General features: G+C 44.3%; 1 long non-coding RNA gene across 1 annotated transcript; it reads left to right on the top strand.

The window, feature by feature from the left end:
- Positions 1-73: 73 nt before the first annotated feature.
- Positions 74-5,288, top strand: LOC131903980 (uncharacterized). Its single transcript, XR_009377642.1, has 2 exons — positions 74-789; positions 2,515-5,288. It is a non-coding gene; the product is annotated as an uncharacterized LOC131903980 (long non-coding RNA).
- Positions 5,289-5,857: the final 569 nt, after the last annotated feature.

Here is a 5,857-nt window from a genome sequence, read left to right on the forward strand (position 1 = left end):
ACCTTGATGGGTCTTGTAGTGAAAATGCCTTAAGAATCCCCCCAACTTCCATTTAAATAAGGTCTATGCTTCTCATCTGCAAACTTGTGATACATTTTAAAGTGACCTTTGCTTGGTTTAGCGATGCCTTTGTGCACGTCTTTACTGTTACTTTGTGCCTTGGCCACTTAGTGAATCAACCCGTGCCCACTCATATGGACAGTCAAGGGGACAATTCAGGGCAGTAGAGAAATGGGCAGCAGCAAAAAGAGCTTTTGAGCCAGAATACCTGGATGCTAATTCCTGGTTCTGTGGGACTTGTGTGTTTGGGGAGCCTACTTAAATTTTTGAGCTTCCTTTGACTTCTGTAGAAAGAAGTAGGTGATTCCTGTCTGGCCTTCTGTATGGGTAGTGGGAGGGTCAAGTGAAGTCATGAACATGGGTATAATTTTGAACTTTAGTGAAGTGGCAACTGCAGATGTCCTTGCCTCTATGAGCGTATGCTGGTGTGCTTAACACCTAGCATAGCAGCCTGTTTCATAGACCAAGTCCATTTCAGAAGGATCCATTTCCTTCCTCACTCTGACTGCCTTACCTGCTTGGCTTCGTGGAGGTCACCATTCCATCAAGATTAGAATGCTTGCTTTGTTTTGCTGATAGTGGTAACATGTTTTCTCTTCTTCTGTTTTTTAATTTGATTAGGAAATTTGTACATAGATTCCAGGCAAAATCTCCCTCCTTCGGTGATGCCGCCCCCTGGTTATCCTCATATCCCACAGGCGCTCAGCACTCCAGGAACTACGATGGCAGGTAGAGTGTGTGTACTACTACATTTGGGACCTAGAGTTTAATGCTGAAAAGCTTGAGCTGCATCTCAGTAAATGAGGCTACTTTGAGAAGGCATGAGCTCTCTTTTTACAGCCTGGGGTGCAGAGTATCTTTGAGGCTTTTTTGCTTTGACAGGACCTAATGCAGCTTTCAGAGGCCTGCTTTGACTAGCTTCTGTGGATTCTGTTCTATTGATTCCAGAGAAGTAATCCAACTATAGTTTCCAGACTAAAGGTATAAGTTACAAGTAGCTAGGAGACTAGGGCATGCTATTAGAACTGGAAGGAACCTTAAAAATCCCCTAGATGAGGAATTGAGGTCGGGAGAGAAGCTGCCCAGAACTCCAAGGCTGATGAATGGTTAAACTAAGACTCAGGTCCTGACACTGCCTCTCACTTACTTTACCTATCTGAGAAGAAGACAGCTAGCAGGCTTTGCCAGTGAGGGTGTGTGAGACCTGGAGAGAGCTGTGTGCCGAGCAGTGGGGAAGGAAGGGGCTGTACTCATTGATGGGCTTTGGATGAGGGGGAAGGAATGTGTCTCCTGTTTGTTACACATGTATGATGTGTGCATGTCTTCTGTCTCGCTCTCTCTTGTGCTCTCTCTCTCTCTCGCTCTCTCGCTCTCTCGCTCACACACACACACACACACACACACACACACACACACACACACACACACACACAATGATTTGTAGGAACCTTGGTACTGTGGCTGGAGCTCAAGCCAGAAGCCAGATTGCAATTCTCCTGCTTTGGCTTCAAATTAGCACCTGACATTCAGTGAGGGATTTACCCTTTTGTTAACTAAAGACATGTTGGCACTTGTGCTGCTACAGTGTGATACACTGACAACTTTAGCATTTTGTAAAATCGTATGTTAAAGGATTCATGAGAAAAATAATTAACGGGTAGTTTTAAATTTTGTTTTTAAGAGTACAAACAACAGTAATATTCCAGTAAGAATTTAACAGCATTTCAAAGGATTGGCTTAAGTTCTACCAATAGAAGGACTGCTGTTAGTAAATTCTGTTACATCCCAGTCTAACTGCAGTGGTGCACCAGTTACTTCTTTTTTTATTAAGAAAGATGTAGGTGTATGAGTGTTTTGCCTGTGTACCACTTGAGTGTTGCCCAAGGAGATCAGAAGAGGGTGTCAGACCCAGTGGACTTGGAGTTGTAAGCCACCATGTAGTTGCTGGGAATAGAATGTGGGCCCTCTGAAAGAAGAGCCAGTACTCTTAACAGCCGAGCATCTCTCCAGTCCTCTGCTGTCACTCTTGATGGATGTAGGTGAAATTGAGCATTGGAGCAGAGCAGACTAGTGAACTGACTGTCAGCGTTTCTCTCGTGCCTTCTTCACTGCAGGCTAATAAAACAGAAGACCTGGTTTTTGAAGTCAGGTAGACTGAGTTTAAACCTTGTGTGTTTGGAGTCAGTCTGTATAGCCCAGCCTAGCCTTAAGTCTACGATCCTTCTCCCTGTCTCCTGAGTGTTGAGGTTGCACGTGTGCGTCATTATACTTGGAGTTTTGTTCATTTCTTTAAACCTGTTCTTACTAGAAAACAAGGACTGGAAAAACAACTTTGTTGAAGGCTTTTGATGGATTCCAGGCAGTGTCCCTATTCAGACCTGCTCTTTGGGGCTAGTTGGTCTCTTCCTGACTTCCCTTCCCAGGTCACTGCTGACCCTGCCTTCTTCTTTCCAGGCCATCACGGAGCCATGAACCAGCAGCACATGATGCCTTCCCAAGCCTTCCAGATGCGGCGCTCTTTGCCTCCAGACGATATCCAGGATGACTTTGATTGGGATTCAATAGTGTAGGCTTGTTTCTGCAAGACAGCAGACTCCAGCATCCTTTCTGTTCAGTGGAAGGAAGGACTAGAGTCCAGTTGAGAAAACAAAGCGATGTTACCAGTGCTATCTAAATTCCTTTTGAAGACAATCAGAGATTCTAGCTGGGTAACTTACTGCTTTTATCTGACCCAAGCAAGAACACGTTTGTCTCCCGCCAGTGCCCTCTGTAGCTCCTAACTGTTGTGATTTGGACAGCTTTTTGCATATTTGTGTCAGTTTGATGTTAACCACAAGTGCCAGACTGATTTTTCAGACAGAGCCTATTTTGCTGCAAGCAGTTTATAGATACATATGTGTAAATACATGTACAAACATTACTGAAAGGCTTCAAGGTTTTTTTCTAATTGGATTATTGTGTCTTGACAAGAAAGTTACTGTCAGTTTTTATTCTTCTTTAGGCCATTTTCTGCAGGATGCTTTCAGACGATGTAGGGAGCTGAAAGGAAATGGGTCTTTCCAAAGCCCAGTTTCCTTATTTAATATTCAGAAATAGGAGTAATCATGAATTCCAGCGAGTAAGTCAAGGAACCTGGAGTTGGTACTCTCCGCAGTGCAGAGGGTCTGTTGTTCTTGAGCAGGCTTATAACGCAGGGAGTTGTAGACTGTGTGTTGTTTGTATCTGTCAGTGTGTTTCCTCAGCCGCATTTGGACAGCTCTGAAATGTGTGGACAGATTGAAGCTGGATATTGCTTGGCTCTTCAGACAAATCAATGTCTCCACATTCATTTAAGTATTTATTATTCAGAAGTGTTATTTTAATATTTATTGCTACTTTCTGTGAATGCACAGCTCTTTTGGGTTCACTAGGGAGAAACTTGTCTGAAAGCATATTTTTTTTCCAGATAAAAGTTTACAGACAAAGACAATCAGAAACATTTGTCATTCTCTTTATCACCACTCCTTTTACCAAGTGAGTATGCTTTCTATCTTATTTAGCCGTCCTGCTGTTGGAGACTTAATAGCTACCTAGGAATTTCCTGGAATCTGAATCAGAGTCTGTTTAGGCAGCAGGGTATGGAGGCAGGTTTATACAGCAGTGTCCTCGGGGTTTTAGGTAACGCTGGAAGGGCCTGTAGCTCCAGAGTCTGTCTGCTGACGTGCTGGTGGGTCTGTGTGCCTGACAAAGAAACACTTAGAGCTTTTATCAGTTGCTTGTTCGTGTTATATCACAGTTTGCATGGGTTGATTGTGTTGATTTTATAATGAAAGTAGAAGAAAGGAGATTCTCCTCCCCACAGTGAATAGATTTTTAATTGTTCTTTTCAAAGAATCTGTTTTAATGAGGAAATAGTCTGTCAAATCAAGGAAAAATAACTGCTCACCAGTTGCTTGTTAGTGTCTCTGGGCTCAGCAATGGTAAATCATGTAACTAAGCCTCAGCAAGTCTATGGTTGAGTAATCTCTACTTGAAGAAAGGTGTGTGTGTGTGTGTGTGTGTGTGTGTGTGTGTGTGTAAGTGTAAGAGAGAAATATTGATCGATTTCTATCTGTGTACTCATGGAGTGTTGCCTGGAATGAATCACTGAGAAGAAAGCAGAGCTTTGTGCATCTCTGTTGTTTGGGTCCCACTTGGCATGAAAAGGAAGCTCAGGTACAGCCCCTCAGATAAGTGAAAATCAGAGGATTCTCAAACAGCAGCCAACAGGCCTCTCTTAGAAGGACCAGGGAAGATGAGGTAGATGGCTACCTGCAGAAGAAAGCATAGGAAGATGGGGTCCCAGTAGTTTACCCAAGTCTCGGTTTTCTCAACACCAGAACAGCTGCTCCATGACTAGGATTGCTCCTAGCAGTGTGCACTTTAAATAATTGGGTGTTGAGTACTGCAGGCTCTGAAACAGAATGGCTTGGGTAGGACCACTGATGATGATTTTACAAATTATGTGAAGCTAATATCCCATTTTGGCAATTATTTACTGATTTGCAGTGATTTGCATATTTATTAATATTTGAACTGACCAAGAATGGCACTTGAGACCAGACTCATTACTCTTCTGTGACCCTGTTCCCCAGGGGCTCAGAGCAGGCCCCAGTGGGCTGTGGCCAGACAGGGCTACCTGGTGGGTGCAGAGTCCCTCTAGTGGCCATTTCTGTTGGTAATTGATGATACAGAGCAAGTTCTCTTAGGCTTAAATTGACTGGAGACTAATAACCGTACGTAAACAGATGAGGTGCTCTGTCCAGGAGAAGAGTCCGACTGGCATTTGTGGTAGTGTTTGAAATGTAAATGTATTCTTGTGTGTTCCTGTAAATATTTAATACACGTCTCTCAAATGTCCTTTGAAGTGGGAGGGGATCGACCTTGGGATAATTTCAAATGGAATAGAGTATTTTGATATGTTCATCGAGAGGGTGATGTGTACATACCTATATTGTATAGATGTGGTGACATGCATTGGCTTTTGTGCAGAAACAACCTGCTCTCTGTGCTGCTGTTGGACAGTCAGTGTTTTAATGTTTCTACAGTTTTCCTATTGCACGATTTCATATTCTGCCGATGGTGAGTGGCACCCATTCTTTGTAACCGTTTAGTGCTGTAAAGAAATATTCCAAGTGTCATTAGGATCGTCGCTGCCAGAACTGATATGCATGGATGGCACTTAAAATAAATATATTATGATAACTGTATTTGCAGCCTGATGGTCTGTGTCATTTGCTGCAATTGAAGGGCCAGATTGGAACCTGTGGCCAGGCCAGGAGCCCTTGGGAGTCTGAGACTGTGCCTGTGCATTGCTGCCTTACACTGGGCTGAAAGTTGATTAGTCTCTGTACTGCACTTTTCTGAGCAGACACTTGGGGGAAGCTCTCCAGAGAGAAACCCAGAGCTGAGGGGATCCCAGCCCTGCCTTTAATGAGTAGAACCAGGAGCAATGCAGCAGCTGGCCCGGGAGGCCACTTGGAAGTTTCTCTGGTGAGGAGGAGAACAGTGGCATAGGGATGCCCCTCAGAGAAGGCATTGCAGCTCAGCCTCCAGAGGGCCCAGGCCAGAGGTTAGTCTCCCTGGCACTGGTGTTCGCATCTTGCCTCAGGGCTGGATTAGAGTGCAGATTGTGGGTTGAGGCGGGAGCAGGTTCAGAAAAGGCTCAGCAGTAGACTGGCAAGAAGCCTGGAGACCGGCACTTGGACACGGAATCTCCGTTCATCTGAGAGAGCAGAGCTTCCTACCACTCTGCAGTCTGTCCAAAGCTTAAGTTACC

This window comes from Peromyscus eremicus, chromosome 2 (assembly GCF_949786415.1).
Source record: "Peromyscus eremicus chromosome 2, PerEre_H2_v1, whole genome shotgun sequence".
NCBI classification, from domain to species: domain Eukaryota; kingdom Metazoa; phylum Chordata; class Mammalia; order Rodentia; family Cricetidae; genus Peromyscus; species Peromyscus eremicus.